Here is a 12,045-nt window from a genome sequence, read left to right as displayed (position 1 = left end):
AGAGAAAATATAATTAGAAGAGCTAACTGAAACCATATTAAGGGATGAAAAAAATTCAGTTCCTTAGCAACTTAGAAGTTTTGAAAAACTCATTGTTCTCCCTAAGGACACATATTTCAATGGCCTTGAAATTTCAAAATGAAACTCTCCAGGAGATACAAACACTTATGCCTTTTCCCTTATATCTGTGAAGCAGTTGAATTTTAAAAGAGGGAAGAATTCTGAAGCAAAACAAGGTCTTGAGTACAACTTACAGTTCTCTGAAAACTGCAAAGGTATTATTGCAAAAAGCAGATTGATTAGTGTAGGAAGCTTTAGCCAAACATTTTGTAATGGTTAAGAATATGGATAGATATTGGTGTCAAACAGACTGAGACCAAGTTCTGTCTCTGCCACTTCATGAGCTCTGTGACCCTGGACAAGTTATGTAATTCTCTGTGACTCACAGCTTCCTTATTTGTGAAATGGAGATAATAGTACCAAGTTCATAGGACTATAAATAGTACTAATAACAAATCTTTATTAATGACTTACTGTGTGCTAAGCAGTGTCCTAAATGCTTTGCCAGTAAATTACTTAGTATTGTGTCTGGAGCATAATAAACCCTCCATGTTGTCTTTTTAAGATTATTTCTACCAAAGGGCTACCAGAGGCATCAAAGACGCTTGTAGCCAACTGAGAGTTATACCGCATACACAGAGAACAACTTAGTAATTGGGTGATGCATCCAGAGGTGTAATGTTATTAGACAGTTCTCAGAGACTGCTGTGTAGAATAGTGATTACTGAATAATATAGGGAACTCTAAATTAGAAAATTGTCTTAATATGGAGTCTGGAGGTAAGTGCAAGCCCTGAGGTGCAGGGCTAGGCAACATTGTCAAAGATATAAAGGGAAAGGAGAGCCAGAAAAACCCAGACTGCCTGCCTTTTCTCACTTAATGTGAGTTTTACAATGCGTTAGAGCAGACCTCTCCGATTCAGGGTGGGCACACATCAGTTTTGTTTGCGACCAGCCAGAGACAGGAAGTGGAGAAGGAAATGGCAACCCACTCCAGTATTCTTGCCTGGAGAATCCCAGAGACAGCAAGCCTGGTTGGTGGGCTGCCGTCTATGGGGTTGCACAGAGTTGGACACGACTGAAGTGACTTAGCAGCAGCAGCAGAGACAGGAAGACGACTCAGAGATTCTCTTGGTTAGTGGAGGGTTCATAGAAAAAAAGAAGTGTCTAGTTACGATTGCTAGAGAACAGGAAAGGGATGTATGGTAAAGGTTGTTAGGTCAGTATCAAGACTGGTTAAACTTTATGTAAGCTTATCAAAAAAAAAATTACCATCAGTTATAAAAGCATCTGATGAGCAAAGTTCTGCTTCAAATAAAAAACTGTTCAAGTATATTATCAGAAAAAGATTACACATTCTAATTTTTTCATAGTTTTTTTTTGGGGGGGGGAAGTTATTTTCTCAAGAAGAAAGTACTTTAAATTGTACCCCTGATTTCATCCCTTCCTAGGATAGCTTTTTCTTACCAAAGAGTACAAAGGAGAATTTCTAGCTGCCATAATAGTGAAATACATTTTTTCTTTTTTCTAGTTTTAAATGGAAGACAAAAGATCTGTGGAAAAGATCAGGTAAATTACTGACTTGCCCAAAAGTACAAGGGCTATGCAGGAGTCTAACCCAGGATGGCAAATATGTGCCCAGATCACACCAGGCTCTCAGAGAGTGCCTGAGACTAGTCCAAGACCCAAAAACTTAATTGCTGAAATCACTAGACATTTAAAAATGTTTTTCTGAAATAATATTTGTATGCTAGTGATGCTTTGCCAGCTAATGCAAAGAACCAACCTGTTGGAAAAGACCCTAATGCTGGGAAAGATTGAGAGCAGGAGGAGAAAGGGACAACAGAGGATGAGATGGTTGGATGGCATCACTGACTCATTGGTGCTGAGTTTGAGCAAGCTCTGGGAGATAGTGAAGGACAGGGAAGCCTGGTGTGCTGCAGTCCATGAGGTGGCAAAGAGTCAGAGATGACTTAACAACTAAGCTGAGCTGAACCAAAGCCCTATTACACATTAAAAAAAAAAATCCTATTATATAATTTACCATACACATTGAATTTCTTCACTATTTCTCAGTTGTAGTGTGTATGTGGTGGGGGTCAGGAATCAGCTTATATTTCAGAAAGAGAAAGAAAATGATCAGAACTGAGTCACAAAGGAAGAAACAAAATTAACATAAAAGGAAAGCTTTGTAAAATGGACCCAGATATATAGCTCCAAGATAGTGACCTCAGGACGACATTGACTCTGTCCCTCTTGCTCTCCCTGCTGCAGCAGTTCAGTGAATGTCAGAAGGAAAATATTTTCTAAGCTCTGGAAATCAGCAAGGGTCCCACTTGAAGAATTAGATTTCCACTGGATGAAACAGATAAGGAGCAGAAAATACATATACCCATGCTCAGTATATTTATATTCTTTGTGAACAGGAAAAACCCCAACTGGAACTGACATGGGCAGAGAAGGAATCTTATGGGTATCTCACGGGAGGGGAAGCACTGCACAGCTGAGGGAGAGCAGGAATTCAGTCCTCCAGGAAGCAATGTGACCAGAACCAAGTACTCACAACCCTCTTTCTCCCAGCCCATTGACTTCTTTTTGCTTCCTTGTTTTACTACCTGTGATCAGAGAGCTGGCCATTTAAGTCCTTCAGGTTCGTATCTTCATAGCTTGACTATCCAAGATCTACTTCAAAAAAACTTCTAGGAGGGACTCTGGCTGACTCTGGTTTGGAGCACCGTTCGAACTTTGGACCCATTCACTAGGCCAGGTTGATGACGTCTCATGATGGACTTATTCAAATCTAAAGTTACTTTGGGCTTAGTCATATGTCCTTTACTAAGACTAAACACTGGAGGAAAACAGGCATGTTTCTATGACAAGCAATAATATGAACCCCTTACAACTGGAGGGATAGAAGAGACATTGCCATAGGGTCAAATGTTGGGAGGGCAACTATAAAACAAAAACTGTCCATCATGTAGAAGTTAGTCAGTGAACCTAAGATAAAATTTGCAGAATTCATGATGGCAGAGGGGCTCAGATGCCACACTCACAGCATTGAGCATCTGTGAAAAGTTATTCGTATATTCTCACTCATTACAGAGAGAATTGCAGGCCCTATAGTCATCCTCTTCCTCTCTGTGGGAAAGGAGGGCAGAAAAGGGGAGAACTCTCCCTATTTGTGGAGAAGACAATGGCACCCCACTGCAGTACTCTTGCCTGGAAAATCCCATGGACGGAGGAGCCTGGTAGGCTGCAGTCCATAGGGTCACGAAGAGTCGGACACGACTGAGCGACTTCACTTTCACTTTTCACTTTCATGCATTGGAGAAGGAAATGGCAACCCACTCCAGTGTTCTTGCCTGGAGAATCCCAGGGACGGGGGAGCCTGGTGGGCTGCCATCTCTGGGGTCGCACAAGAGTCGGACATGACTGAAGTGACTTAGCAAGCAGCAGCAGCTCCCTATTTGTTGATCCACAGACACCAAAGACATACCCTGGAAGGTTTGCCACCCTTGGGTTCTTCACGTATCTGGATCTATACCAGTACCGCAGGAACTTCTGTCAGCTGGGAGTACTGTTATGTCTAGACTTACCTTGACAAAGATAAGCAGTAAAGATTGAACACACCAGCAGAATCAGCGATTTCGCTAGAGGGAGAGGGTAAACAATCATAGCTCCACTGAAGTAGAGGAAATGTAGAAAAACAGAGAGGCAATCTTTAAGAAATCAATTTTTTACTTTTGATAGAATTTCAGGGATACAGCAGCAGTAAACAAGAGCAGACTGCTATGAGAAGAGTATACTGAGGGCCAGAAAGAGAGCATGAAAGTAGCAAAAGCATTCTTATTAAAATTGTTAAATGTTATAGCTGCAGTAAAGATATGACAGTGATAAGAGGGAATATTAATGGGCCCAGTGGCAATATGCTTGAAATATACACTGTTCCAAACACAGTGGGATTTTTTTCTCTTTGAAGAATCAGTTAACTCAGATAAAGCTTTAACAGTTGGAGAAAGTAAAAAGATAAAGCTCTGAAATTCATTCGTGAATTATAAAATCTAACAAAAAATAATTTAAAAGTAGCTCAATCTTGCTTCTGAATATTGATGTAAAACTTTTACATAAAATAACAGTAAATGAAATCTAGCTTTTCAAAAACATTATATGTATTTATATATATATTTAATATACATATATTACAGATATACTAATAAGTTAGACTTTATCTTAGGGGTAAGAAAAAGCAATTCAACATTAAGAAATCTAAAGTATTATTTACAATGTTAAGCTATTGAAAACAAAATTATGTTATTATCTCCATAATTATTAAGGAGATATCTGCTAAATTTCTACTTTTATCACTCATTAAATAAATAAAAATCTATTATAGAAAGATATTTTTAAAAGTTCCTTGGTATGATGAGATAAGCAAATCTCTTCCCTAAATCTGTCATCTTGTTAAATGGAGACGTGTTGAAAACAATCTTTATTAAAATCAGAAATAAGACTTTTATTTAATTTAATACTGTTCTATGGATGCTGGCCAAAAAATTAGGGATAAAAATTATAAAATTGTGTCAAAGATAGTGACATGTATTAATCACAGCATTTTCTCTATCAGAATACACAGGAAGACCGCATTTGTTGGTTTTCCTTGCATCTGGATGGAGTTATATGACTGAAATAAGGCCGTGGAATTTCCCCAGCCTGGCCTTTGCAGACACCCTACATGCTCTCCATACCTCTTTTTTCCCTTCCAAATAGCAAACAGCTGCTTGATATTCATTAGACTTCAAATGTGCAAAAACTAAACTTGTATTGTGTTCATCTCTATACCATTTATAAACATTATATATGTGAATATGTACAGTTTGCATATTATAAGTGTGTATAATCTTTTGTGAATGATAGATCCCAAAGTATATATCTTTAAAAGAGCTAGAGGAAGAGTAATCCAAACAGGGGACACTTCAGGTGTAGAGGCCATCAAAAGGGAAAGGATGCTGAGCAGCAACATGGTGGTTGGCAAGAACAAGTGCCTTACAGAAGGCAGCAAAAGGGAAGCCAAGAAGGATGTAGTTGACTCATTTTCTAAGATTGGTATGATGTGAAAACACCAGCTATGTTCAGCATAAGAAATACTGGGAAAACACTAGTCACAAGAATTCAAGGAGACAAAATCTCATCTGATGACCTCAATAATCATCAAATTCAAGCTAATTACTGAAGATGTTCAGTAATTAAATCAGTAATTCAGTAATTCCAAAAACTGCCTAATTTCCATGGCTGGCTTCTTACCTGTGACAGACTGTACTCCTTGATCAAAAAATGGCAGATCATGATTGAAGCTCATATTGATATCAAGCCTACCCATATTGTTGCTTCATCTATTCTGTGTGAGTTTTACTAAAAATGCAACAATTAGATTTGGAAGACCTCCTGTGCTCGGCACCAACAGGTCTCCCAAGTCTAGAAGAAGATGATGGAAATCGTGACCCAAGAGGAGCAGACAAATGACTTGAAAGAGGTAGTCAATAAATTGATTTCAGATAGCATCAGAAAAGACATAGAAAAACCTTGACAGTCTGTTTATCTGCTCCATGATGTCTTTGTTAGAAAAGTAAAAATGCTGAAGAAGCTCAGATTTAAATTGGGAAAACTCCAGATTGTCATGGTGAAGATAATTTTTGGAGAAGCTACTGGAGATGAGACAGGTGCTAAAGTCGAATGAGCTAATGGATATGAGCCACCAGTCCAAGAATCTGTTTAAAATTCAGACAATTAATGATGGTAAATAAAAGATCTTATTTGTGATGTTTAAAAAAACAAAGGAAAGAACTAGGTATGTTCTGGAATCTAAAACTGCACTGTCTGATACAGTAGTACACTACTACATGTGATTATTTAGCAACTGAAATGTGCCTGGTCTGATAGAAAAAAAACTTATGGTTATCAAAGGGGAAAGGCATGGAAGAGGGATAAATTAGGACCTTGGGATTAACATATATACACTACTGTTCATAAAATACACAACCAGCAAGGACCCACTATATTTTTATATTATATCATACAGGGAATTATATTCAATATCTTATAATAACCTATAATGGAAAAGAATCTAAAAAAGAATATATATATTGTATGCAACTGAATCACTTTGCTGTACATCTGAAACTAATGCAACATTGTACATCAACTATATTTCAATAATTTTTTAAAAAGATATGTGACTAGCCTGAATTGAGATGTGATATAAGGGTAAAAGGCACACTTGCTTTTGAAGAGAGGACAAAACAAACAGAGCCTAAAATATCACATTTATAAATTTGATATTGATTACTTGTTGAAATGATAATGTTTTATATATTTGATTAAATAAAATATATTGGTAAATTAATCTTGTTTCTTTTTAATGGGTGTACTTGAAAATTTTAAATTATATATGCGGTTCACTTTTGTGGTCCATGTTATATTTCTGTTTTTCTTCTGGAGACTGACAGAAAACCAGTAACAAACATTGTGGGTAAGTACAGGATGAGTTAATTTAAGAGGTTATGTGTTAAGGGTGTATATCATGACCACATTCACATTTATTCATTTCTTCACCTAACAAAGAACTGTTAAGAATTATCTATGCCCAGGCACTGTGTCAGGTTTGGGGGACACAAAAATGGAAAAGATATAAACTTTTCAAGAAGCCTATAGTGCAGGGGAGGAGGCAGATAAGCAAACCAAAAATTACAATACTGGTTTATAAATGTTCAGATTTAAGGCAACACAAAAGAGGGGCACCTGGGGTAAAGGGGAGGCAAATAAGGCTTTCAAGAAGAACTGCTTGACCTGTCTTTTAAGGGCAAATAGGATACTCTTACAGACCCATCCTTATCCAGCCCTACCTCATTCTTATTTCTCTCCAACTTGGATTTTTCTGATAGCCTTTTCTGATTGTTCTTGCTAGATCTCCTGTTCAGTGGTCGACAAAAATGCCCATCATCAAACTTTAGCATCAACTTACTTAAACTCAATCCCCGTTTTCCTTTAATGATGTATTTTCTCTTTCCTCTGTATCCACTCTACTGGAGACCATCTCTCTCTGCCATATCCTACTCTTCATGCCCAACACACTAGGTGAGGAGGGGGTGACATTGTCTTACTTCCCCATTTTAGCTTCTGTGTCAATCATTTGTTGCCATTGCCAAGAACATCTTCTAGGTCCATCCTGCCTACTTGCCCCCACTTTAGTTGTTTTTCTTTTTATTATGTCAACCCCAGACCAACTCCAGGTCAAGTTTTCCTCTATGACTTCAGCAACTTGTATCACAGTCCTCTTTATCTCCCACCTGGCCTCATTTTTCATGACTTCAGCATCTCTTCTATCATCCAGCATACCTACCTCACAGTTCCTTGAGTTTCTCAAGTCTGATAACCTTAATTCTCTTACTATTTTTATCTTAGTCACTAAAAGCATAGCCATATTTTGTACCCATCTTTGTTTATTTTTATTTCTTTGACTGAACCTCTAAAGAAACAGAGATTTTTACCTAACCTCTAAACTATTTATCCACCCTTCCCCACCCTCCACATACCACATGTATGCCTGAACACCTCCTGAATCTGCTTTTGCTTCTTATTGTGATCTCTAGGGCTGTGGCTCTTCCTTATTCACTTCTCATAGCCTTTGGGAGTAAAATCTGTGGTGAGCTAAGAAAGCAGTCCCTCCCTCAAAACTCAATAATATCTGTTCTCGTTCTATAACAATAATGTCTGTTCTAGTCATTTTCTCTGAGAAGGCAGTGGCACCCCACTCCAGCACCCTTGCCTGGAAAATCCCATGGATGGAGGAGCTCGGTGGGCTGCAGTCCATGGGGTCGCTAAGAATTGGACACAACTGAGCAACTTCACTTCACTTTTCACTTTCATGCATTGGAGAAGGAAATAGCAACCCACTCCAGTGTTCCTGCCTGGAGAAGCCCAGGGACGGGGGAGCCTGGTGGGCTGCCATCTATGGGGTCGCACAGAGTCGGACACGACTGAAGCAACTTAGCAGTAGCAGCAGCAGTCATTTTCTCCTGGCACTCATATGGAATGCTTGCTTTTATCTTGATGAATGTCATTCTTCAAGGTCAAACTCAAATTCTCACCAGGAAACCAAACACAGGGATCTTTCCTTCTTTAACTCCTACTACAGGAACCAAATCAACCTTTGATTATATAACTTAGCTTAAGTCATCTCCAGATTATTTCTTAACTACTAGTCATTGCCCAATAGAAATCTATAAGAAAAGAAACATACTTTCTATTTCTTTGATGTTTTCTAAACAAATAACACAATAATAGATATATATTTGGTGATTAGAAAATTATTTGATAAACACATATTTAATTTTTATTTTGGTATGTAAATCCAATAATAAAACATTATTCTGCTTATTCTCATAATTACTTCTCATAATTATTCTCATAATTACTTCAAAGAAATTGAGAAAATAAAAATTTCTTGTTTGATCTCCTCAGAGAGGTCTGTGAAAACCCCAGTGGGAATATAAGCTTGGCAATTATTTATCTGATTGGATCCAGAAGCTGGACCTGGTTGTGAGAAGTTGTTATTAGAGCAATCAGAAAAAGAAACTCCAGAGCACCATGATTAACAGCTAGAGTTTAGAAGCATCTCATAGCATTCTATATTTTATTAAGCACTCTACAGGCAGTCTGTTAACTGCTTGGTGATTATTATTTCAATTCCTCCAAACCTCTGAGTTAGGTATTCTATTCCCATTTTACAGATAAGGAAATAGACTCATAGCTAGTAAATGACTTGTCCAAGAGAATAGCAAATATCAGAGCTGGGGTTTGAACTCACATCTGACTCTAAAGCCCATGACTTACCCTTAACATTTGATGAGTTTAAATTTGTTCTGTGACTAGTAATTGATTTGCGGGGGTCTAATAGTCCTCAATTCCTTTGGTAATACAACTCACTTCTTTAGCTGGAAATTCCCTTCTTCTTCCTGCCACACTCCATCATGAAGAAGAAATGGTTGCTATCATCTCTCAATATGACAGTGCCTCCTTATCCATAATATTTGGTTGAGGGATAGATAGCTACCCAAGCTGAGCCAACATCACCTGATTTCCAGATCATGACCCATGCTGGCCCAGTGAGGATTCTTCTTCAAGAGTCAAGAGACTGTGAGTGAGGAGTCTTTTCCTGTTAGGTATTCCAATTAGAAGAATGTAAACCTGAAGCTGTGGCATGTCCCTCACTTCCTGAAAGAAGACTGTGTGTAAGAGAGAATAAAACTGACATGGTGAGAGAGAGGAGAGACAGCCCTATTGCTTGCAATCCCCCTTTTTTCTTTTGCTGCTTGTGACCTTCCCATGGTTACAGGAACCAATAACTTCCTATTTTGCCCTAGCAAATGCTTTCTGTTATTTGCAAAGGAGTGATAAATGATTCAGCCCAACCCAGGAAGTGCTGAAGATCAAAAGTCAGTAAAATTAAGACCTGTTAACACAATGAAGGAGCAAATGAAGTGTTGGAAGCAAAAGACAAAGCCAACAGGTTGCAAATCAGACCGTGCCAAGAGTGGATCCGGAGATGCGAGACATGAAATGAAAGTTACTGAGACCGTTTATTCTGCAAGAGCTCTATGAGACCTGAAACTTTTTTTAAAAGAAAGGTTATTAGCCAAATAATAGCCAATAAGTCAGCTTATTCAAAAGCATAGATGGGGTAAGAGCAATAATCAGAATTTTATAAGATAAAATCACTCCTTGAAAGAATTAAGCCCCAATAAAGCCAGCCCTGTCTTTAAAAGGTAGCTTTTTTTTTTTTTTTTACTGGTATTCACTATTTTCTTTTTGATGACCATTACAAACTAAATAAATCAAATACTAGACGCAAAGAGGAATCTAAAATAAATCAAAGATGTTCAAATGTATAATACCTCGTACTGGCCAGGAATTAGAGTTATATAAAATTTACTCAGAGATGAAAAAGAGCCTTGGCTCTGAGAAGACTTAATTTCACCAGGATGATGTGTTGAGGTTTAGATTAAATGAGAATTAGTCTTTGACAATGAACTGCAGAGGCACACTAATATGGTTGTAAAAAAGAAGCTTCCTCAGTCTGCATTTTCATTGCAAAAATATAATTGCAGGAGTTTAATTTCCTAACTGGGTTTACCTCGAGATCCATGTCAAGGAGCAGGCTCTAAAATGTAAATAATTCATTGGTTCATCTAGTGATTTTCAAAGCTACCAAGGACTTTAGTGCCCCGACCTCTAGGAGAAAGGGGTGAAGTCTTGGATTGAAGCTTTATTTAGCAAATCCTTTCCATTCAAAACCCCTAAGCTTCTTGTCCCAGTCAGCAAGTGTCCAGAAGGTGCCTTGTCAACAGATCCCATTCGAGGGGAGCACTGCTGGGAGCTGACAGAAGTGGGAGGAGCCTTGGGAGCTTCCGTTGCAATCTGGCCCCTCCAGTGAATTGAAAACAACTTTGGTTTTTCAGCTGGAAGTAAATTACATTCCTTGAACTCACTTTCTGTTTTGTGATGTGCCCGTACGCGTATGTGGTATGTGCGGTTTGTACATGTACGTGCACATATACAAGTGTGCTTATCAATTGTAATTAGGTGGTGTTTTCGCATAAAAACTGTGGAATTTCCAATTACTTCTTGTACTTTCTGTGATCATTTTCCAGAAGAAGAGCAATATCAATTCAACTCACTGAAGAATCTGCCACTAATACAGTCAAGTAGTATGATTAAAATTGTGGAGGGTTGCTAATTTAAATGGATCAATATGTGTCCATGGTTTAATGATAATCATTCAACTTTTTTTTTGTTGGAGGCTTTAAAATTAGGGTGTGGCCTAAGATTTACACACAAAGAAGACATGCTTATAGGATTGCTTTCCCTCACCTCTTTGAGAAACCCATTGTGCCTCTATTGACTCACTTCACTGGAAATAGGCCATAGTGAAATGTTTCTACCATAAGAAGGACAAATTACGAAGTTCTCTAAATCTTATCACTCTTACAGTTGACGATTAAACTAAATTATTACACCCATAAAATAGTATAAGGAAGGTCCTTGCTAAATAAATTGTTTCAGTTTCAGGGTTGCTTGATAAATAGTGATAGAAATATAAATTCTATTATGTAAGAAACTCTACACTCTAAATTAGATACACATAGCAGATTTGAGAAATAGATTTCAGATGAGAAATATATTTGCTTTATGGACCAAAGTGATAGAGTGGTTGCTAATTTCTTTAAGGCATTAGATGATTATAATTCAGTGTATTAATTTAATATTATGGGTGATAAGCTTTGCCCCTAATTCTGATCTATCATAACCCTGGGTGCATTTGTATCCCCATTTTCAGAATGTGCCTTTTTCTGTGCCTTTGAATTAGCATCACTGATACTTTTTATCTATAACTTCAAATATTCTTCAGACCAAAGCTAAAAAGAATGTTAGTAATTGCATTCATTCCTCCAGGAAGGTGAACCCTGGAATCACTTCTGTTTGCAGTGTGGTGTCAGTATGCCAAGGCCCAACTCTGGCTGCTTGAGGGCCCTCCGTCATTTTCCCCTGGTCCATATATCCCTGACCTCCCCTAAGTTTTCCTCCCAGCTTCTTCACAGGACCAGCTTATCAGGGGTTCTGGCACCTTTTCCGGGGTTACCAAACGATTTCTCTGGTATCCATCTTCCACTTGAAGTTTTGCATCACTGTATATAACTGCCACAGAGACCACGAGTACCAGATATAAAACAATAGGGGATCACTCGTGGTATTATTCTGACTTTGTTCAAGAAAATTGAGACTCTGCATGTATTGATGGGTGTAATGGATGTTTAATAATGAAGACAGGGTTTACACAAACATGGCAAGAGCTGAAGGAGTATCAGTCTAAATAGCTGAATCTAGAGAATCAAGAAAAACTCACAAATATCAGACTGAAGCAAAGGAAGAA

The 12,045-nt window shown here is 38.0% G+C and overlaps 1 pseudogene; it reads left to right on the top strand.

Moving 5' to 3' along the window:
* On the top strand, positions 5,078-5,832 carry LOC102180989 (annotated as a pseudogene).

The sequence above is a fragment of the Capra hircus genome, chromosome 3 (assembly GCF_001704415.2).
Source record: "Capra hircus breed San Clemente chromosome 3, ASM170441v1, whole genome shotgun sequence".
Taxonomy (NCBI): domain Eukaryota; kingdom Metazoa; phylum Chordata; class Mammalia; order Artiodactyla; family Bovidae; genus Capra; species Capra hircus.
The sequence above is the reverse complement of the archived record's forward strand: the minus strand, read 5'-3'. Positions and strand labels throughout refer to the sequence as shown.